At 36.2% G+C, this 25,368-nt stretch overlaps 1 protein-coding gene and 1 non-coding gene across 3 annotated transcripts in view; both read right to left on the bottom strand.

Moving 5' to 3' along the window:
• Positions 1-25,368, bottom strand: part of LOC113519368 (GAS2-like protein pickled eggs) — a 195,721-nt gene that overhangs the window by 30,003 nt on the left and 140,350 nt on the right. The window lies entirely within an intron of this gene.
• Positions 5,662-5,733, bottom strand: Trnag-ucc (transfer RNA glycine (anticodon UCC)). Its single transcript has one exon. It is a non-coding gene; the product is annotated as a tRNA-Gly (tRNA).

Genomic DNA, 25,368 nt, shown 5'->3' with positions numbered 1-25,368 from the left:
ATTCATAGTTTGCACAATATGAAATACATTAAAGATATACTTTTTCATTATAGTTTTCCTTATTTCATAATATTACCTACATATACATAATTACATTATGACTTGTGGCTCTTATTTATTCTGTCACTGTACTGTGTTCGGGATTCTTTGTTTTGTCACTGGGTTTTTTTATGCAACTTTGAATGGCAAACAAGCTGACGGCCCACCTGATGGAAAGTGGTAACCGTCGCCTATAAACATGAGCAGTACCATGGACATAACAGAGTATACTGTTTCGCCCATGATACCCCACATGCGTTGCCATTCCTGAGGACTCAGGTGTTATTCCTATGTACCCTGTAAATTCCATGGTCCATTCAATGGCGGGACCTACACGGTGATTTTTTTGTTATACAATGTATGATAATTGAATGGTAGTGCCTGCGCTATCGGTATACACTGGCGGGGCACCAGTGAGGGATGATAGGTAAGGATGAAAAGGCAGGTCAGTTAGCCTGTCGTGATGAATACACCTGGAATTCAGCACGATGGTTTCCAGGTAGGGACAGGGTATATTAGGATAGCAAAGTGACTATACACAGAAAAAATTACAACATATATAATATATATATATATATATATATATATATATATATATATATATATATATATATATATATATATATATATATATATATATATATATATATATATATATATATATATAATAAAGATGTACAACAGGCGAGCTTAACTCTGTAAGAGTTCTCTTCCAGCAAACCCTGAGTGGAGAGGAGCATTAATTATTTATTAGCGGGCAGTGTGCGTACAATAATAGAAGGAAACATTATAGATGTTTCTATTAAAAAATATTAAATATGTTGACATATATAAGTAACTCATACAATTAAAATCAAAATACATACATATCTGTATACAATAATACATATACATATATACATAGACATAAAATATCTCTTTACATACAAAATAGGTACATATACATACATTGTTATAAATATTGTTATAAATTATATAATATTGTTAAGGAAGTAAATTACGATCTTTATGTACTTCTAGATTGTAGAAAAAAATATATTATCTCCTAATATGGTCACTCGCTGCAACCGATCGGAATAATGTTGATCATTCGAGACAATGTCAGTTGGTGATGATCATAAAAGGTGATAACGCGGTTCCTGCTTCCTCACTGCGAGGTTTGCTCTTGAACAATGTCACGGACGATCCGTTTTAGGTATTACGATCGTCTTAATTAGTCTTTAGCCGCGACTTTGTCTGCGTAACCGAGATATGTTCACTAAGGTAAAAAATAGGCTATACCTATCCTTCCACGAGACTTATAGTACAGAGGGAGACTTTGTACAAAAGTCGATTGCTTGGGTACCTCTGTCCCATTCGTATTTCTACCGTGAAGCAGTTGTGTTTGCATGGTTGTGTTTCGGTTTGAAGGGTGGGATATGGCGTGAATTTACAGGGTACAGAGGAATAACACCTGAGTCCTCGGGAATGGTAACGCATGGGGGGTATCATGGGCGAAACAGTATGTGTGTGTAATGTTATGTCCATGGTACTGCTCATGTCTATAGGCGACGGTTACCACTTTCCATCAGGTGGGCCGTCAGCTTGTTTGCCATTCTAAGTAGTATAAAAAAAAACATATATACCAAATTTCATAAAAATAATAAATATTTTTTATGTTATATTGTTATAGTAAGTAGTTTAATAAATTATTTGTATTTGATATTTTTGTGCATTACATATTTTTGTATTTTATGCACGAAAAAATATTAATTCACTCTCGCGCCACCTACCCACTTCTATCTGTTCTCCTTTAACCAAAGGTTGTCTGTAAGAGATTGCCCTAGCGATAAGACCGCTTTTTGTACCTTTATGTGTATATATTTCAATCTGTATTTATGTTACTGTATTTCACTTGAATTGTTCAATTGTCATTGTAGATTTTTGTTTACGAAGGGTTAAATAAATAAAAATAAATAAATAAGTAGATAAATTTTAATCAAGCAAACTTAATAAGCATTTTTGAATCATTTTTTTATGAATGTACCGCCTAGTTCGGAATGCAATTTCAGCTGAGAAGAACGGGCAAAAAAAACAGCTGTTGTTTTTTTCTAATATAAGTTTAAAACAAAAAAAAAAAATAGAATGGATAAAATAAATGTCACAACTTTAAATTCGTATTTATAAAAGGAACGTGCGTTTTTCAAGGCACTTTCTTCCACGCACAACCACTCTTTGGAATCGACTTCCAGCAGCAGTACTTCCGAACCGATACGACATCATAACCTTCAAGAAAAGAACATATTCCTTTTTAAAAGGCCGGCAGCACACCTGCAATGCTGTTAGCGTTGTGGGTGTTCATGGGCGACGGTAGTCACTTACCATCAGGTGAGCCGCGTGCTCGTTTGCCCTCTGTGTTGTAAAAAAAAGCTTCTAAATGCTAAATGCTATCAAAACAACAACTTAGATACTTATTTCCATTCTGTAATTTCAAAAATATAAAAAAAAAATGCTTATATTGTTTAAAATAGGGTAGATTATGTTTCAAATAAAACGGGGCAAAAAAAAATAGGATTTTTCGCTGCACAACGACGATATAAAGTGGCTCGACTCCCATATTACTTTCATTGGACAAGGCGACAACCGATCATTGGCCCACCGCGAACTTATCATACAAATATCATTCATTTTCGCCTTCCGCATTAACTTGATATGGTATCGATATGTAGCTCTCGCCGTTATTGCCAATTTAGCCATTTTTTTTACTAAATCCTAGCAACTATTTGAGCCTCTTCAGCACTCTTTATTTATCATTTTGTTTTATATATAATAAAAAAAAGAATATAATGGTAAGTGAATACCACTGCACATGACCAGAGGGAGACTGTACAAAAGTCGTTTGCTTGGCCACTTCTGTCCCATTCGTGTTTCTACCGTAAAGCAGTTGTGTTTGCATGACTGTGTTTCGGTTTGAAGGGTGGGCATATGGCAGTAAATTTACAGGGTACATAGAAAAAACACTTGAGTCCTCAGGAATGGCAACGCATGGTGGGTATCATGGGCGAAACAGTATACTCTGTTATGTCCATGGTACTGCTCATGTCTCTAGGCGACGGTTACCACTTTTCATCAGGTGGGCCGTCAGCTTGTTTGCCATTCTAAGTTGTATAAAAAAATTTGCAAACGTAACATCACAGAAATTGTGCAAGTATCGAGCTTTTAGGAAGAAATATGCTTTTTTCTTAAAGGTTTGAATGTTTTTTGAATTTTGAAAAGTGAATGACCGATAAAGTTAACACACCGATGAGATACTAGTAGGTAGTTAAAAGGTAGTTAGTTGTTTCATTTGCAGATCAGTATGACGACGACGATGGTTACCAAAGAACATCTCGTAGATGTCAACTTGAATTATCCATCTTACTATCGATGGGACCAACATCCCTCCAAATTTAGCTACTAAATTTGCATTGAGATGGCAACACTGAATCTCACTTGATAGTGTATGTTTACGAGTCAGTCACCCCGATGGAAGGCGTTCGGCCTTGCAGCGCCTCGGCCTCGGGTGGCCGGGCCGGCGATCCTTGCCTTATAAGGCAGATCCAGCGAGTTACGATGTGTCCACGTCTCGCGACTTCGCGTCTAAATTTATTGTAGTAGGAAAGTGTTTACGTCCCGGCCTCGACATGTTCTCAATCAACAAGTGTTTTTATTTTTAAGCGACCACTAAACGAATGGATTTCTCGATTTGTTTGTATTTTTTTTAAATAATGAACCAATTTTGATTACAATTGATAGGGTTTATTTCTATGTTTACATCTAAAGTTAATTTTAGGGTACATTTTTTTTCATGAAATTTAGAATAGCAAACAAGCTGACGGCCTACCTGATGGAAAGTAGTAACTGTCGCTTATAGATGTTAACAGTACTGTTGATATTTCAGACTGTACAGTACCTTTCATGGGATATTATTACTGAGGTTTCTGAAAGCTAGTAACATGAGCTCGATTTTATTTAGGCGCTAAAAATTGCTAATAAAAAATATTAATTAAGAACATATTATTTTCATTGCCTTCTTCGGTAAATTCTCCCTAGTAATACACGGTTGTCAGATTGGGTATTTTTTCGCAATTTTGGATAAAAAATTTAGAAATGATACATATATAAAATGAAATGGAATTTTAGGTAATATTTTTATTAATTTAGATATGGAGGAGTATTATGGGGGAAACAGTATACTCTGTTATGTCCATGGTACTGTTCATGTCTACAGGCGACGGTTACCACTTTCCATCAGGTGGGCCGTCAGCTTGTTTGCCATTCTAAGTTGTATAAAAAAAAAAATTAAACTGCAATGGAGGGCTTTTTTCGTCATTCACATAGTAATTATAGAGCAAAATCTAATGAAATCTAACATAAATAACTATTTATTTATTAATTTAGAGCAGAGCCGTAGCTAGACCCATATTTAAGGAAGGGCAAAAAAAACTTTTAGATTTTTTTTTTATACAACTTAGAATGGCAAACAAGCTGACGGCCCACCTGAAGGAAAGTGGTAACCGTCGCCTATAGACATGAGGAATACCATGGACATAACAGAGTATACTGTTTCTCCCATGATACCCCCCATGCGTTGCCATTCCTGAGGACTCAGGTGTTATTCCTCTGTACCCAGTAAATTCACGCCATATCCCACCCTTCAAAATGAAACACAGCCATGCAAACACAACTGCTTCACGGACAGAAGCCACAATTAAGTGACTTCGAAAAAGCGATTCTATCTAATTTTCTTGAGGCCTTCCATTCTAAGGGCATTGAGCCTTTTAAAGTAGGGTATTGTCTTTAACACCCTCCACTAGCTACAGCCATGATTTGAAGAAAAAAATTACATTAAATTATATTTGGGTAAAAATAAAAAAATCGAATCGGGCAACACTAGTATTTCTCCACAAGTACCTACACATAATCGAGTGGTCGCGATGTTAATTGTACGATTGTTCACATCAGCTGTACCTTAATTGTGCCATTGTTGTGGAAAATATACGATGAGACAATGCGCCGTCCGTGTTCTTGATTGCTCAGCAGTTTTTTTTTTTTTTTATATTTGTCCATCTCCAAATATGTTTTCCTGTAATGCCCATTTCCTATATTATCCGGTATCTTAAAATAGCACTTATTATTTGAATAATTAGTGTGAATTTGTATATTTTGCTCTGTAAATGAAAGAGCGACATCAGTGGTAACAACCAGGCCGCGTCACTTCGAAAAAAATTACTGTATGAAATCTATGCAACTGTCTTTAAACAACATAGTAAATTTAAAAAAAAGTGATTAAAATTGCAGTACTTGTGCAATATGGTGCTTTATTTGTAAACATGTTTTGTAAAAAAATAAAAAAAATGTTTGTTAAAAAAGCGAATGTTTTAAATTTAGTCTATTTTTATTGTCCAAATTTTACCTACTTTTTTTTTTATATAATCAATAAAAAAATATTCCATGATTTGTTTTAGATTAAACCAGACCGAATTCGCCTTACAACATTCTCAAAGGTTTCAACTTTTGTTGAATTTTTTTTAATAACTAAAGAATTCTGTAAAATAATTTACGATTTAAAAATAATACACAAACAAAAAAAAGCAAAAAGTGTGCGATGGCCGGGAATCGAACCCGGATCAACTGCTTGGAAGGCAACTATGCTGACCATTACACCACCATCGCATCTGGTTAACCTCTCTAAATTACTCATCTCTCTATAAAAATTACGTCTAAAAAAAGTAAATTACATATATTACGAATTTATTTAGTTAAAATTATATTACGAATACTTGAATTTACTTTTTATTGTATTTTGTTATATTTTCTAATTTTTATATTTATTTTTTTATTACGCAATTACGTGTCTAGTTCCGCACCAATTTTGATAATTTTTTTTCATAATCACTATACTTTGTGTTAATCCCATATTATAATTTTTTTCATAAGATATTTAATAAAAATAAGACATATCTAATTTAAAATGCGAAATTCAATAATCGTCATTATCATTTAACTGTCCACTGCTGAACATAAGCCCCCCCCCCCCGCCCTTGGGGTGGGGTTGTCAGTAGTTGCCACGCTTGTGGCGGATTGGCAACTGCAGTTAGACTTTAGAGATATTTTAAGAGGGACGCTGTTGCCCCTCTCTCGCCATCCCTTAGTCGCTTACGACACCCACAGGAAAGGAAGGCGTGGCCCAATCTATTCCAAGATCTACCTAGAGTTATATTTTTTAATTATACATCAATATACAAGCGTACAGGGTACAGAGGAATAACACCTGAGTCCTCAGGAATGGCAACGCATGGGGGGTATCATGGACGAAATATTATACTCTGTTATGTTCATGTTACTACTCATGTCTATAGACGACGATCACCACTTTCCATCAGGTGAGCCGTCAGCTTGTTTGCCATTCTAAGTTGTATAAAAAAAATTACATATTTGATATTATTTACCATATTGCAATAAGGATGTTTATCATAAATGTATAGATAAAATCTGCATTACAAAACAAAGTGCATAATATAATTAATAACACGTTTCGCATCATAATTAATCAGAGTGGGATAGAAGTACTGCGCATGTGCGGCGCGAACGAGACAGCGGCCGGGGCATGCGCGGGCGCAGTGTCGCCGCGCAATCACTTTGTAGATCGCCGCCGGTGAATCGTGATCGTGATTTAGATGGTGGCCATGCCTCACGTGGCTGTTGAGTGTTCCTCCTTACGGGGAAAATCTTGTATTTCAGAAAGGCTATCATGAAATGTTTTCCGAAATTTCGGGGCCGGACGAAACGCAAATTTTATGTTAAAATTAAATAACACACATCGTTTACAAGTTTTTTTTTTTATACAACTTAGAGTGGCAAACAAGCTGACGGCCCACCTGATTATGATTAAGTCATTTTTTTTCAAATGGGGATTCAGTGTAAAAGAAACGGGATTTACCAGAGGGAGACTTTGTATGAAAGTCGTTTGCTTGGCCACCTCTGTCCCATTCGTGTTTCTACCGTGAAACAATTGTGTTTGCATGGCTGTGTTTCGATTTAAAGGGTAGCGAATTTACAGAGTACAAAGGAACCTGAGTTCTCAGGAATGGCAACGACGTGGCAACGACGTCGTCTATATTTAAAGGCGACATTCACCATTTTCCATCAGGCGGGTCGTTTGTTCGCTATGGCGAATTGCAGAAAATATCCTTCGAAACAATATCATCATGGTGTTATTACACCATGCTGTATGGTACGTCGCTCGCGGATAAACTTGTGACCTCTTGTAATTGGAGTCGCGGCATGACTGTTCCCACAGACCTCGGAGACCAAACATTGTGAGCCAAATTGGGAAATATCGTTTGTTATGACCACAGACTTAGATCGAATACATCTAGATGGAGCAATCTCTTTAGAAGTGCTCAAATTGCTTTAAAAATTGCGCTCTTTTAAATTTACATTAATTTTGTAAATAACAACTTTTTTATTATACTAACAATTTTTATGCTTATTGTATTATAGTTTAAAATTTCAATTCAAATCATTTCTATTTAAATAGACTTATTTACAAGCATTTCCAAACCGCTTTTTTTTATACAACTTAGAATGGCAAGCAAGCTGACGGCCCACCTGATCGAAAGTGGTAACCGTCGCCTATAGACGTGAGCAGTACCATGTACAAAACAGAGTATACTGTTTCGCCCATGACACCCCTCATGCGTTGCCATTCCTGAGGACTCAGGTGTTATTCCTCTGTACCCAGTAAATTCACGCCATATCCCACCCTTCAAACCGAAACACAGCCATGCAAACACAACTGCTTCACGGTGGAAACACGAATGGGACAGAGGTGTCCAAGCAATCGGCTTTTGTACACAGTCTACCCACAATGTGCTTAGAGATTTAATAATGTTTTAAAATCAATATTTTTATATAGAAAATTTAAACAGTACCTACCAGGATTAGAGATTTGAAATATTGAATATGGGACATTTTATTAACGTATTTGTAATATGAGCGTCTAATGAGACGAAGTTACGTTAAAATTTCACTACTTGAATATACCCAAGTAAATCCAAATTTCACTATTTGGTATCGATCCTGGATATGTACTAGAGGCAAATTTTTTTTTTTATTTTTTAATTGATGATAATGGAATAGTAGCCCGCGCTATCGGTATACACCGGCGGGGCACCAGTGAAGGATGACAGGTGAGGATGAAGCAGGTTAGTTAGCCCATCGTGAGGAATTCCACGGGAAGTAACTATGATGGTTTCCAGGGGGAACCGCGTGGAGGTCGACCTAATAGGGCATATTGCTAGCAATGGGGCTGTCAAACTCCATTGTTAACAATCCCTTTCCCCCAGTAACCAGGATTATGAAATGGTAACCTCGCCCGCGCTAACGGTATACGCTGGCAGGGCACCAGTGAGGGATGATAGGTGAGGATGAAAGCGGGTCAATTAGCCCATCGTGAGGAATTCCACGGGAAGTAGCCATGATGGTTTCCAGGGGGAACTGCATGGAGGTCGACCTGATTAGTAACATTGCTAGCAATGGGGCTGTTAGACCCCATCGCTAACAATCCTTTTCCCCCTATAGATGTATTATTGTAAAATAGCAGTCTATCTATCTATCTATTCTATGTTATAAACAAAAAATCTAGGGGGGAAAGGGATTGTTAGTAATGAAGACTGAGAATCACATTGCTAGCAATATACCCAACCAGGTCGACCTCCTCGCGGTTCTCCCTGGAAACTATCATGGTTAATTCCTGATGAATTCATCATGATGGGCTAACTGGCCTGTTCTCATTCTCATCGATCACCCTTCACTGGTGCTCCGCCAGCGTACCCCGTTAGAGCAGGCGGGGTTACCATACCATTTTCACCCATCAAAAAAAAAAACAAATAATCTGTAATTCTATTTTCACTATAACGGTATCTTCATTTAACGATAAATTGTATCGAATTGTCGAGCGATATGGTAACATAATAATGTTGGCGATACCTTATCTGCGTCGTGCGACGACCTTTAAACACTAAAAAACAATAAATTCTTTATAAATATTCGTTCGGTACCCGAGTCTAATTAATTCACAGATATCAAGGAAGGCCAATAATTACTAGGGCCGCGGTCCGTTTATCAGCGGAGGCGGACGTGCGAGCGGATCGGCTATCTTACGATCTCAGATTGAAGTATTTGCTGTTAGATAGAGAACGCTGAAGGCAACGCTTTCCACCGGGCCTGTATCACTTTTCCTCTTCCTATATTGGTAATTGTAATTTACTTGCAGTGTTTTACAAGCGTAATTATCCGCGTTTCCTTTAATTTCACCTCGATAGGTTTGTGCGTAAACGTCCCGGGCATACAGTTCTGTTAATCTTGTTGATATAATAAAATTGTCACTGAACGGTGTCTGTACATGGGAGATATTTAAAAAGAACTTGTTAGAGTTTTCAATAGGAACAATAAAAATCAAAACAAATTAGAAATTTTGCCTTTCTGCCCGTCTGTTTGTTATATCACGTTGACACGACTGCACCGAATTGCATGCGATTTTCACTAATGTATCCCTGAAAAGATTTAAAAATTAGTATATATTTTATTTTGATATACCATGTTGAAGTCTATATCATTAGTTTCGTACTTCTAATAAACAATTTGTGTACAAAGCAGCGGGCAAAAGCTAGTACTCGCAAATATTTTTCTACATATAAAAACACAAACTTTAATAAAAAAAAATGCAGTAATTAATGATGAGATGTTACTTGAACATATTATACATACATACATATCTGGCACGCCTGTCTCCCATTAGGGTAGGCAGAAACAATGGAACGCCAAATGCTTCGATTCAAACAAACCTCTTCCGCTTCCTCCACATTCATCAATCTTTTCATACACGCTCGCCAGTTACGGGTACTTTAAATTTGACCCTTCTTCAGCACGTCGCTTATTTGGTCGACTTACGTCCGTCTAAGGCGGCCCCTACCGACATCTCCATTCTTGTTCGATAAATCTCTTTCGTAATTTTTTGTTCATCCACATTCATCAATCTTTTCATACACTCCCACCGGTTCTTGGTACTTTATGTGACAGTTATCACTTTCCAACAAGTGGAATGTACACTTGTGTTTCTATCTAAAAAAAAGAAATGCAGGCAAACCCAGAGCTTCCTCCCTTTAAAATCGCTTATAAAGTGTCAATTTCGACTTCAGCGCCCGCTGTCACCGAGACCGTTTCTTACCCTCAAATCGGTCCTTGACCGGTCACAGACCATTTATCAGTTGTGCCGTGACAGATACACAAATGGAGGATACGAAGTGTCGAAATAATATCTAGAACAGTGGCTACTGTGTCTGTCTGTCAGGCATTCAGTTTAAATGGTGGTTATAAACTTTATATATATTGATTTGTTTTAACCATTGCCGACAAAAGAAGGGTAATGTTTTTGGCATATATGTACTCATATATAAATAGGGTTTTTTACAACACAGGGGGCAAACGAGCATGCGGCTCACCTGATGGTAAGTGACTACCGCCGCCCATGATCACCCACAACACTAACGGCATTGCACGTATGCTGCCGGCCTTTTAAAAAGGAATATGCTCTTTTCTTGAAGGTTACAATGTCGTATCAGTTCAGAAAACTGCTACTGGAAGTTGATTCCAAAGAATGGTTGTGCGTGGAAGAAAGTGTCTTGAAAAACGCACGGTGGAGGACCACTACTCATCCAGATGGTTGGGACGAAACTTTAGTTTGTGGCGGGTGTAAGTAAATATAAATTATGCAGGTTTGTTTGTATGCGCTACTAATGGAATCTAGAAGCCTCATTGCTAGCAATATATCCCAACAAGTCGACCTCCATGCGGTTCCCACTGGAAACTATAATGTTTAATTTTAAAATGAATTCGTCATGATTTTTTTTTTTATACAACTTAAAATGGCAAACAAGCTGACGGCTCACCTGATGGAAAGTGGTAACCGTCGTCTATAGACATAAGCAGTACCATGAACATATCGCCACTGATACCCCCCATGTGTTGCGCGTTGCTATTTCTGACGACTCAGGTGTTATTCCTCTGTACACAGTAAATTCACTGCCATATCCCACAAATACTGTATATTAGTGTAACAAAAATGAATCAAGTTAATCGGCAGTAAGTAATAAAATTATTGAATATAAATATCATGTTATTAGATGTAATATATCAATAGTATAGCCTCCATATATGTTGATCGTGGGCAGACAGACGGACCTTGGGTTTATATTGAACAAATATAACTTATAATGTATGAATCCATGCAATATTAACACAAGTGTTGTATGAAGATTGTGAAAATAAGAAACAAGGTTTCAAGGAAGGGTATCAACTGATACAGTTATCGAAAACTAACTGTATACCACGGCTTCGTACCTGGTCAAATCGTTGGAAAGAATCTTCCTCATATATTAATAAATATATATATATATATATATATAATATATATATAATATATATATAATATATATATATATATATATATATATATATATATATATATATATATATATATATATATATACACACATATATATATCTTAGTGTGATTGGCATACCGCAAAATAATGTTGGACCAATCAAAACAATATGATTTTTTTGACAACGACTTAGCCTACGGCAGGAAAATAACAATTTGTACTGTCAAGAAGCATAATGTTCAGACAGCGTACAGACAGATAGACAAGCGACTTGTTACACTGTAAGTATCACTATTGCTATGTATATTATTAACTGTTTTTCTGCAGGAAATATTTTTCAATCGACGTACACTTCATAAAAAAAAAAAAACCTTAGACATAACTTTTTTACTTATTATATTTTTTTTATGTAGACAGGTGTAAATAATGTAAAGTATATTCATACCAGCTTTTAACTGTCAGTAGTTGCCACGCTTGGCAGGCGGTTTAGCAACCGCAGTTAGGCTTTAGACATGTTTTAAGAGGGACGCTGCTGCCCATCCTTCGCCCTCTCTTAGTTGACTTTTACGACACCCACGGGGAAGGAAGAAGTGGCCTATTCTATGCCGGGACCGGGAATGTAAAGTGTATTGTTCAGATAATAATGTTATTGAAAAATAACACTATTTTTATAATAAGAAATGGAATAGTGATTAGAGAGAAGTGTGGACTGAGAGCTGAGGTAGTGACAAAGATCGAAAATGTGGAATGTTGCGTTGATTTAACCATTTAAAGTTTTTTTTTTTTATTTTTTTTTTATGATTTAAATATTATTAAACTTAGTCAAATACAAATATAATTCTTTTTTTTTTACAAAATTCCTTAAATACTAATAACAATTAAAAGTAATCTCCCAACGCACCACACCGAGGCAGCGTACCCAAGATACTGGCAGCGTTACCTCTTTGGATTGCCAAACTTTGGATGCCAACCATTTAAAGAGGACGGATGAACAAAAAATTACGAAAGAGATTTATCGAACAAGAATGGAGATGTCGGTAGGAGCCGCCTTAGGCGGACGTAAGTCGACCAAATAAGCGACGTGCTGAAGAAGGGTCAAATTTAAAGTACCCGTAACCGGCGAGCGTGTATGAAAAGATTGATGAATGTGGAGGAAGCGAAAGAGGTTTGTTTGAATTGAAGCATTTAACGTTCCATTGTTTCTGTCTACCCCAATGGGAGACAGGCGTGACAGATACATATGTATGTATATATGTACGTACATTGTCATTTTCTTTTATTAAACCCATAGATACTATAATAATATATAGGTATGTATTAAAATAGTTTTCGAAAATTTTGGGTTCAGGAAATTCCCAAACTACGAAATTGCCAGAGGAAGACTTTGCGCAAACACACCTCTGCATGGTTACCATTGTTCCAAGCGTATTCCTGCTGTCAAGTAGCCGTATTTACATTGCTATGTAACGGTTTAAAGGGTGGGGCATGAGAATGAAGATTCAGAGTACAGAGGTGTAACATCTTAGTCCTCAGCAACGGCAACGGAGTGATGCAAGTAAAGGAGTGATGCTGTTTACCTGTTTGTAGGCGACCATTTACCATCAGGCATACCGTCAGCTTGTTTGCCATTCCATAGTACACGAAAAAATCTATAAATTAAATTCTTTTTTAGAAACTTTTCATTTCAGTAAATTAAGAACTTTTGTATTAAATAAATTCTTGAAAAAATTTACATTTTTTATACCACTGTGGTGGCAAATAAGCATACGGCCCACCTGATGGTAAGCGGTTACCGTAGCCTATGAACACCTGCGATACCAGAGGTATTACGCGCGCGTTGCCGACCTTGAAGAAACCACTTTACCTCCCTTTTAAAGAAGAAGAAGAAAGTAAGTTTAATTGGGGCATTTACTCGAATTGAAATCTATGTTTTTAGAGGGAGACTTTGTACAAAAGTCGATTGCTTGGGTATCTCTGTCCCATTCGTGTTACAACCGTGAAGCAGTTGTGTTTGCATGGCTGTGTTTCGGTTTTAAGGGTGGGATATGGCGTGAATTTACAGGGTACAGAGGAATAACACCTAAGTTCTCAGGAATAACAACGCATGGGGGGTATCATGGGCGAAACAATATACTCTGTTATGTCCATGGTACTGCTCATGTCTATAGGCGACGGTTACCACTTTCCATCAGGTGGGCCGTCAGCTTGTTTGCCATTCTAAGTCGTATAAAAAAAATTATAATCTCTCACCATCGTAAAAACAATAACAGTTCACTCCCACGAGCTCAAATCTTTTATATCTTGTCACTCCATAGATGTACTGTTACTTCCACTAGTTACGTTGTTTAGTCAGTGACAGACAGTTTGAATGTGTATCAACCTCGGCCCACACATCTCTTCTATGCCTTATCATCGTACGTGACAAACCATAGACATAAAGCTTATAGACATCGCAATTATCGTGTAATTTTGCATGCCAATTTTTTGGAGTTTCAAATCAAATAGTTCCTTACTCCGTTTTCACATTCCAAAATTTGCGAAACAGTATACTCTGTTATGTCCATGGTACTGCTCATGTCTATAGGCGACGGTTACCACTTTCCATCAGGTGGGCCGTCAGCTTGTTTGCCATTCTAAGTTGCATAAAAAAAATCTACCAGTCAACCATAATAATAATAATATATGTAAATTTAATATATTTCATAATATGTAATATAATACATACATATATAACATTCCCGAGTCCTCAGGAATGGCAACGCATGGGGTGTATCATGGACGAAACAGTATACTCTGTTATGTCCATAGTACTGTTCATGTCTATTGGCGACGGTTACCACTTTCCATCAGGTGAGCCGTCAGCTTGTTCGCTATTCTAAGTTGTAGTATAAAAAAATAATATTATGTAAACTATAAGAAAAAAAAAACAATCATAAACTGCAATGCAAAAACAAATTCTTAAAAAAAACTAGCCAAGAATCAAGTCAACGTGCGTAATCAATGCACTGCGGAGGTCGTCAACATTATCATTTCTAAACCGTTTGTTTTACGAACGTGCGAAAATAAGTGTGTACTTATTTTCGAATAACAGTGATAGATACACCTGGACAGTGTATGGGTGCCTTTACATTATCATAATTCGAGGCCAACATACGTACAGACAATAATGCGATTAATTATAAACAGTGTATTTACAATAGTGGAGACACGCTGCGCGGACGCCGGCGGTCCGACCGCCACACATTCCGGTAGGGTTGTCAACACTTATAAATGTAAAAAACTAGCGACCCGCCCCGGCTTCGCACGGGTGCACTTTACATGACATCACATCAGAAACCTCTAAAATTATCATTGTTTTTCTACTATATGATGCATGTATTATACATATAAACCTTCCTCTTGAATCGCTCTATCTATTAAATGAAACCGCTTCAAAATCTGTTGCGTAGTTTTAAAGATTTAATCATACATAGGGACGGACAGAGAACGACAGCGACTTTGTTTTATATTGTATTGTATTGTAAAAATCTTTATTGTACATAACTCAGATTGAACACTGGTAAATGATTAAATATACAATGGCGGACTTATCCTATAAAGGGATCTCTTACAGTCAACCTAACTATTATGTAGTGATACAAAAAATCTGGACCCCTTATTGCAAAAACGTTAAATGTTTCATCTATTTATGTATCTCATCTCTTTTTAACACAATTAAAAAGGGTTCTCAGTTCGGTGGTATTTTTATGTTTTTTTACCTCATAACCCCGTCAGTTCCAAACCGATTTGGAATATTCTTTTTTCATCTTAAAGGATGTACTTTCAGATTCGTTTCTGGGAACTTTTATTTAAATCGGTTTGTCGCTTTAGTTTTTAAATCGAAATATTTTGTTTTTTTACAAATAAACACGTTTTTTTTGCAGTATACAATCTTAAAATATTCACGCTGTGTTCTTAATTTGAATTTTGACATTAGAACCACGAGCGTTTTAGTGTCAGATATGGTGTCACCTTGTTAACCATTCCAATTTCCATAAAAAATTATATAATCAATATAACATTTCAATTTCAATATTTTCAATCCTAGTGACTCCATTGTCAAACTTGTAATACCATCGATGATGTGCATCATATTCTATTAGAGTGTCGTATTAACACGAAGAAAAGAAAAGAATCCATGCGCCACTTTAACTTGAATAAATTTAATGTTGGTCTTATTCAAACTATGTTAGCTGAACTTAAACCAGACATTTTTGAACATCTCTGTAAATTATTGATGCCCATTAATTCTTCTCTCTCCGCGTCTAGGGAAAGTAGATAAAGTTTTGTTTGAGAAATCAGTTCAGGGTACGATAGGACTGATATACCTGAAGAAGGTAAAATTCCTTAAAATAATATTAAAAAAAAATTTCAAAGTATAAATAAATAAATGAATAAGCAATTGCAAACAAGTTTACAAATACATTAGGAATATATTTTTTTTTTGTAATCATAAATTTTCCAATCGATTTGTTCGTATGATTTATCAGAAATAACATTAAACAGTTTTATAATTTATAAACACACTTAGATATAATATATAAAATATATGTAAAATAACAATTTGAATTAATTATAACAAATCAATTCTTTTTTCAGGCTTTCGCCAGCCCTGTGAGCCGTGAGCGAGGCCCCATGCATGACTCACGGCGTTCGGATGATTGCTTATTGTGTTGTGACTATATCTTATGGGCATTATCTAATATGGTATTGTTTACACATGACTTAATGAATGGGTGAGGTTAATTTAATTAAATATATATATATATATATGCTCACGACTATTATCCCATATGGGGGTAGCAGTATAAGTATATATATATATATATATATATATATATATATATATATATATATATATAATCTGGATGTATTTTAAGAGGAACGCTGCTGCCCATTCCTCGCCCTCTCAGCCGCCTCTTAAGACACCCACGGGATAGCCGTGGTCTATTTAATGCTGGGACCGCACAGCGACTTTACTTTGATATAACGATCGCATTAATATCGCATAATGGGTAACGCTGTAGTAACTAGGTAATAAACAAACATACGGCTAATCTGATACCATGCCACCATTGGCTACCAAGGTTATCATACGTCCATTGTTATCCTCGAAGATGCGTTTACATCCTCTTTAAAGATAAGCAATTTTATGTTGTAGTGACCTTGACATTATGTACGATATATATATATATATATATATATATATATATATATATATATATATATATATATATATATATATATATATATATATAAAAGGCAGATGTTAATCCATCGTGATGAATACACCTGGGATTCAGCACGACGGTTTCCGGTAGGAACCACGTGAAGATCAACTTGATGTGGAGGTTGCTAGCAATGGGATTGATAGTCCGCAGTACTAACAATCCCCTCCCCCCTGCATAACGATACCGTGACTAACTCCATAGGCACACTACATAGGATTGGGAGGAAAAGGGATTGTTAGAAATGGGGATTAGTAGCCCCATTGCTAGCAATATACTATATCAGGTCGACCTCCTAGTGGTTCCCTCTAGAAACCATCGTAATTGATTTATTGTTAGATTTGTCACGGTGGGCTAACTGACCTGCTTTATCCTCACCTATTATCCCTCACTGGTGCCCCGTCAGTGTATACCGATAGCGCGGGCGGGGTTACCATCCCATTATCATCCATTAGAAAAAAAACTACATAGGATTATATATAGTAAACAATTGTGGAGTGGGTCATGCCCACCCCAGAATTGTTTAATGCCCACCCTGCGGTGGACTTTGCTCCTGATATTGGGATCAGGAGCATTATGGTGATCTATAAAATGATAATGTAAAATATCAGTAAAAATGTGTGATCTATTCGTTAATACAATTAAAGGCAGACTCTAAATGGCTAGAATCCAATGCCGTATAAAAAACTTTAAAAAAGGGGAAATGTTTCTTAAAAAAATATTCTAATAATTTCGAATTTAACCTGTATATTTTAAACTTTAAACGTCCAAAGGACTACTATTTTTTTGTTCTCTTTCCCCCTCATAAGGGAAGGCAAGGGACAGCCTATACAGCCGTTGTAATGTTTCGTAATTATTTTAATTACATAAAGATGACCTTGACATTACAAGTGTCAAATTATGTATTTTGCATACTTGACAGCGTCTGACCTTTGGCATAATGAATGTATTCTCTGTGCATTACATTCATCAAACTCTAAATACTGAGTTACTTATCTACTAATAAATTAGTTATATATTGAGTAATGACAGTTAACCAACTTGAAAGACGGGCGGTAATGCCCACAATGTAATTATTAATTTTTATATATGATTCGGATTGGTAAACCGACGGCCCACCTAATGGTTTAAATGCATGTAAGTGTAAATAAAACCATGGACATGAGAATACACTGTGACGCCCACAATAATAGTCACGCGCTCCTGAGAAAGAATATGCTATACCGAATACTTTATTAAAAAGTTACTTTATTTATTTCCAACCGACTTCAAAAAAAGAGGTCCACAATTCGGTTGTATTTTTTTCACGTTTGTTACCTCATAACTCCGTCAGTTGTAAACTGATTTTGAAAATTCTATTTTTATTTGAAACGTTACGTTCTATAAAAAAATTTTCAAATTCACTAGTTTACTTTTACAAAATAACAAATATTCATTCAAATGCATTGCAGGGTGCATGCAGTAGTGGATGCAGGTGGCTCAGGACCGTCCCTTATGGCAGTCTATGGGAAAGGCCTATGCCCAGCAGTGGACGAATAGCGACTAATATGACAATGAAAACTTTTAATTATTACTAAGATAAATATAATTAATAATTGTAAAAAATAAAAGATAGTAAGTAAAGAAAACAGTGTAATAAATTTCAAATATGATATATTTACAATTTATCAGACTGTTTCCTTTTCTAATACACTTGCCTTGCAATACGGGTGTGCATAATCGATACGCAAAATATGATGCAAAATGTCAACGAACTCACCTGAAACAAAACAAAAATATAAACATAAGTCAATATTCTTACATATATATACTCTATTTTTTTTTAAATCGATTAAAAATAAAATGGGGGTAATTTCGGATTAAATTTGTTAAGTGCAAACAAGAGATAGACATCGAAACGATTAGAACTGCTCACAAACAATTAAAACACTGTATCTTTTGAAAACATATATGATTCATACGAAACAATAGAAGACAAACAAACACATTAGCGTGCACGACGTAGGTAAACAGCGATCGATATCGACGTAATTGCTATCGGTAATGATCGGCGTACAATCGATCCTTAATCGATTATAGAGGTCGCATCGATTACTCACTATGCCCACGGTACAACTTCGTCGTACAGATGCGATACGAGACCTTCTAATGTACATTTGTTTAGGGGAAAGGGTTTGTTAGTAATGGGGTTTAACTAACCCATTGCCAGCAATACACCCTATCAGGTCGGCCTCCACGTGGTTTCCCCTGGAAACCGTCATGGTTAATTCTAGTGGAATTCGTCACGATGGACTAACTGACCTGCTTTCGTCGTCACCTATCATCCCTCACTGGTGCCCCGCCTGTGCTATCGGTATACACTGGCGGGGCACCAGTGAGGTACCTTTCCATTATCACCCATTAAAAAAAAACAAATCCATGCCAAATTGTTCGCGTATTTTATTTATTTATATAAACTTTAATGCATAGAGTAATTGTATGTACATTTAGCGGACTTAACATCGGATGGCGGGGTGGGGGGGGAAGGGATTGTTAGTAATGGAGACTGAAAATCCCATTGCTAGCAATATCAGCGTCAGGGAGGCGGTCGGACTTTTTTTTTTATGGGTGAAAATGGTATGGTAGCCCCGCCTGCGCTAACGGGATACGCTGGCGGAGCACCAGTGAAGGGTGATAGATGAGAATGAAAACAGGCCAGTTAGCCTATCATGATGAATTCATCAGGAATTAACCATGATAGTTTCCAGGGGAACCGCGAGGAGGTCGACCTGGTTGGGTGCAGGCGGCCGGTCGTAAAAATATAAGCCAAATCTTTTTGTAATATGGTTAAAAGCATATTACGCCGACCCGCAAATAAAAATAGGGATAAGGGTAGGAAAATAACGATCTATTAACAAATAAAATGTATGATCTATTATTAAAGCGTCGTCTAAGAGAGCATTACTTATCACTATCCTGACGTATTATGTATATGTGTATGTATATTTATATATGTTTATATGTGTATATGTATGTTTGTGTAAGTATATGTGTATGTTTACAGGGTTTATGTATTTTATGTAATTTATAATGTGTAGTTTGTATTATTATTTGTGTATACATAACTTATGTGTTTATACAATATATGCAGATCGTATGACTGCCTATTTTTATTTTTAAAATAACACAATTAACATGAAAAGTTTTGCTGGAAGAAATTTCTTATTAGAGATAAGCACGCCTTTGTACATTATGTTTATAATGAATTGTGATTAACATTATGTTTTTGTGTACAATAAAGAATAAAGAAAAATAATTAATAATACTATTATTAATGTTTAGATGGCAATAAACTGTAACCTCAGAAGCCTTATCGAATTACCCATACAATATTCGAACGAGTCAATCAACGCGTGCGATTTGCATGCGATTGGCCGGCGACACAGCGGTTGCGACAGTCGCCCACGCGTCGCGTGACCGGCTGCCCACGCGCAGCCTTCGCTTCGTTTGTATTACTTGATGTACTTTAGATATTACTTTTTAACTAACTTTGTTTTAGGGTGGGATATGGTGTGAATTTACAGGGTACAGAGGAATAACACCTGAGTCCTCAGGAATGGCAACGCATGGGGGTTATCGTGGGCGAAATAGTATACTCTGTTATATCCATGGTACTGCTCATGTCTATAGGCGACGGTTACCACTTTCCATCAGGTGGGCCATCAGCATGTTTGCCACTCTAAGTTGTATAAAAAAATAGGCTTCCCCCATAGACTGCCATATGGAATGGTCCTGAACCACCCATATCCAATGACTTCCTGCAATGCATTTGAAGTCATCACTAATATTACAAATTTGAAAAACAAATGTGTAATGTAAAACTATATCTAGGTGACGCGGACGTGATCGCGGGTACAGTTAGTAAGGGAGGCTCGAATTTTTAAACCCATCATGGGTTTTTTTTTTTTTTAATTTAATTAACATGCATAAATACATTAAAAAAAAAAACTGGATTTTTAGTACCACTTAAACATCGAACCTTCGTTCTCAAATGTCAATATGTCTGCTGCTTTAGCAAGGTTGGACAGTAAAAAGAACAAACTTGGAAAATATGCTCAGTTTCACTACCTTAAAAGGCTATTAAGGATTACTCCCACGAACACTCAGGTTGTGGAATGAGCTCCCTGTCGAGATTTTCCCAAGAGACTACAGCATGGGGTTCTTCAAAAGTGGGGTAAAGAAGTTTCTTCAGATTTGGCAACGCACGCGTAATACCTCTGGTATTGCAGGCGTTCATTGGCTACGGTAACCACTTACTATCAGGTGGGCCGTATGCTTGTTTGTCACCTCAGTATTATAAAAAAAACGTAACGTAGTCCTGTATTTAAAAAAAAAAATACATATAATACTTCTAGTCAAATAAAACAAATAAAAAAAAATAGAATTTAATTAAACAACACACTGGTTGCATAAAACATATGAAATGTTACAAAAAAAAATATATATATATAATTAAGTAGTTACAAACATATAATTAATAATTGCTCAAAATAACCAAACCGTAAAACATGTATTTTAGAATTCACGTACCCACGTAGAAGTAACTCGCGAATTACTTAACTGAATTTCATCACTTAAGAAAGAATTTTGATTAATTAAAACGATTTGATTTATTAATTTTTATATGTTACTTGTATGTATGCAACATCTCAAGATTAATAGATAACACGTCTAAATAATATTTTTGGAAACGCTTTGCGTAAACTAGATACAAAGAAGGTATTGGATATGAATGTGGGAGGGAGACTTTGTACAAATAGTCGATTGCTTGGGTACCTTTGTCCCATTCGTGTTTCAACCGTGAAGCAGTTGTGTTTGCATGGCTGTGTTTCGGTTTGAAGGGTGGGATATGGCAGTGAATTTACTGGGTACAGAGGAATAACACCTGAGTCCTCAGGAATGGCAACGCATGGGGGGTATCATGGGCGAAACAGTATACTCTGTTATGTCCATGGTACTGCTCATGTCTACAGGATACGGTTACCACTTTACATCTGGTGGGTTGTCAGCATGTTTGCCATTCTAAGTTGTATAAAAAAAAATTTGGATGGGCATAAAGGGAGAGGCCGACTGAACGAGAAATGAATGGACATTTTTTTTAAATGAGTGATAATGGAATGGTAACCCGACTACGCTAACGGTATACGCTGGTGGGGTACCAGTGACGGATGATAAGTGAGGATGAAAGCTGGTCAGTGAGCCCATCGTGGTGCAATGCCACAGGAAATCAACACGTTGGTTTCCAGGGGAGACCACGTGGAGGTGGGCTTGACAAGGTATATTGATACCAATGAGGCTGGTAGACAAAATATTTCTTTATTTTTTTTAATGGATGATAATGGAATGGTAACCCCATTTGCGCTATCGGGATACGCTGGTGCCCCAGTGAGAGATGACAGGTGAGAATGAAAAGCAGGTCAGTTAGCCCATCGTGACGAATTCCATTAGAATTAAGTACGACGGTTTCCAGGGGGAACCAAGTGGAGGTCGACCTAATAGGGCATATTGCTAGCAATGGGTCAATTAGACCTTATTACTAACAATCTTTTTTCCCTCTGAAAAATATAGTTGGTAACGGTATACTAAATAATGATGCACGGTAACAAGAACTATCAGTCCCTTTGTAGCTTGTGAGGTGGACTGCCACCATAATTCTTGGTGAATTTATCACGATGACCCAATTGACCTGAATTCTAACTCACCTGCCAATCCTTACTGGTATCCCGTTAGTATAAACCAAAAACGTGGGGGGAAAGGGATTGTTAGTAATGGAGACTGAGAATCCCATTGCTAGCAATATACCCAACCAGGTCGACCTCCTCGTGGTCCCCCCTGGACACTATCATGTTTAATTCCTGATGAATTCATCATGATGGGTTAACTGGCCTGTTTTCATTCTCATCTATCACCCTTCACTGGTGCTCCGCCAGCGTATCCCGTTAGCGCAGGCGGGGTTATCATACCATTTTCACTCATCAAAAAAAAACCTATAACGCAGGTGGAGTTAAAAATATAAAGTAACTAAAATAGTCCAATCAAATCGTAGAACCGAATCTCTAATAATATAAATGTGAAAGTGAGTTTATTTGTTTATTACCTCACAACGCATTAACAACGTAAGCAATTACTATAAAATTTTATATACATACACACACATACTAGGTATATGGGATGGGGAAGGATATAAGCTACTATATACCTAGATCAGTGAACATATACCACTCACGTGGACGAAGTCACAGATAAAAGTTATATTTTTTTTTATACAACTTAGAATGGCAAACAAGCTGACGGCCCACCTGATGGAAAATGGTAACCGTCGTCTATAGATATGAACAGTACCATGGACATAACAGAGTATACCGTTTCGCAAATTTTTGGAATGTGAAAACGGAGTAACGAACTATTTGATTTGAAACTCCAAAAAATTGGCATGCAAAATTACACGATAATTGCGATGTCTACTCGTATAAGCTTTATGTCTGTGGTTTGTCACAGAGTATACTGTTTCGCCCATGGCACTCCCCATGCGTTGCCATTCCTGAGGACTCAGGTGTTATTCCTCTGTACCCTGTAAATTCATGCCATATCCCACCCTTCAAACCATAATATATCCATAAAAATTTTACATTATTGCTCGTTTCCACTTTGGGTGTTGCTGGAAGAGAACTCTATCAGAGTTAAGCTCGCCTTTGTACATTTGATTACCTCTGTCATATTTTTATAACAAATGTGTACAATAAAGTATTAAATAAATAAATAAGTAAATAAAAAAGTCCATTAGAACAAAAAAAAATTAACAGCATTATCGTGCAACTTAAACATTATAATTGACACATAATTATCGCCTCTACAAAAGCATCTCCAGGCAATGTAGACAGCTGTCTGAACAATGACCTTGTACTAAAAAAACATTGCCTGAGGATGCCTGAATGCTATAATTATGCCTGAATTTACGCCATGCAAAGCATTTGTGTTACTCTAATAAATTTATTAGAAAAATTCAAATGTCAAATTTAACTTTGGCCTTATAATAAATATAAGTGTAAATTTATTATTTTAAATCGATAATTAACTCTTAGATTGTAATTGAGCAATATTTTCTTATTTTTAAATACTTATTTATCAAAATCCAGATATTATATAATTTTTACAGGTTTTTGGGCGTATTTTGTAAGAAATAGATTAAAATTTTCTTAAAAATATATTGCTTTTATAGATTACAGTAATTCGCAGGAAAACTACGTGATATATTTTTTTTTTTTACAACACAGTGGGCAAACGAACATGCTCACTTGATGGTAAGTGACTACCGCTGCCCATGATCACCCACAACACCAGCGGCATTGCAGGTGTGCTGCCGGCCTTTTAATATATATATATATAATAAAAATAGTTATATTTTACGTCATAGTAATTTACATATTTGTATTGATTTTTTTATTGTTTTTATTTTTTAAATATTAATTAATTATTTTAAATAGACTATCTTAGGTTATTTATTTAAATAACTTTATCGTCCAAAATAAATTAAGATACAAAAGGCGGACTTAATGCTAGTAGCGTTCTCTACCAGTCAACCTTTGGGATGAACGGTGAATCACGAACACGGTACTTCATTATTGGGATAAGTTACGTGTACACGCTGGCAAGGTATCAGTGAGGAATTATAATTGAGTATTTATTTATTTTTATTTATTTATTTATTGCATTCCATAATAATTAATTAATACATAATACATAATTATTACATAAGGTTTCAATTATGGACCCTGTTGGGCACAGCAAGTAGGAGAGACAACGGGAGGAGGACAACACTTTTTTCACTTTCGAAATAGTATGATATCAAGACAGCTGTTTGTGACCTATATAATACGAATAAACCACGACGGTTTACAGGTGAAACCGCGTAGAGGTCGCAGCGTACACCAATAGCGCAGCCGGAGTTACCATTCTATTTTCACCCATTAAAAAAAAAACAAGACCCGACTCGCACTTGGCTAATTTTTAAACATATGTATATATTAAGTATTTGATTTATTATATCACTTGTCTATTTATCATAATATAATTATATATTTTCAATGAAAATCATTCGCTGTAGTAGTTAGTAGCAATTTGACAATATTTATATGTGACGCTCCCCTGTCAGTCTGTACGTAATGTAATCACGAAGTGTCAAGCGTGAGACGTACACCAGTTGAATGTTCCGTACAATAATTAATATTTCACATAGTAGGAATTATTATTATTTTATTCTGTAACCATATTATCATATATTTAATGATTTATGTATTTAATAGTTGGTCAGTAACAAATTTTACATTACTAGTTGAAATATTATCCTAAATATTTATTTACAAATAACAAGAAAATGTAATTAAAAATTTTAAAAATTATTTAAAGATAAAAAATTTCTGTGAGATCACTGCCAGCTGGTAGGGTGCCTAGGATACTTGCTGCATTTCCACGCTGAATGGCAATGGAAATGCGTTGACCAAAGTATAGGCCAGCCTTCTGCTCACCAGAGGTTTCCACCAGCCGGCGTGAAATCT

Source organism: Galleria mellonella, unplaced genomic scaffold (genome assembly GCF_026898425.1).
Source record: "Galleria mellonella isolate WM207_F2 unplaced genomic scaffold, CSIRO_AGI_GalMel_v1 utg3070, whole genome shotgun sequence".
NCBI classification, from domain to species: Eukaryota; Metazoa; Arthropoda; class Insecta; order Lepidoptera; family Pyralidae; genus Galleria; species Galleria mellonella.
The sequence above is the reverse complement of the archived record's forward strand: the minus strand, read 5'-3'. Positions and strand labels throughout refer to the sequence as shown.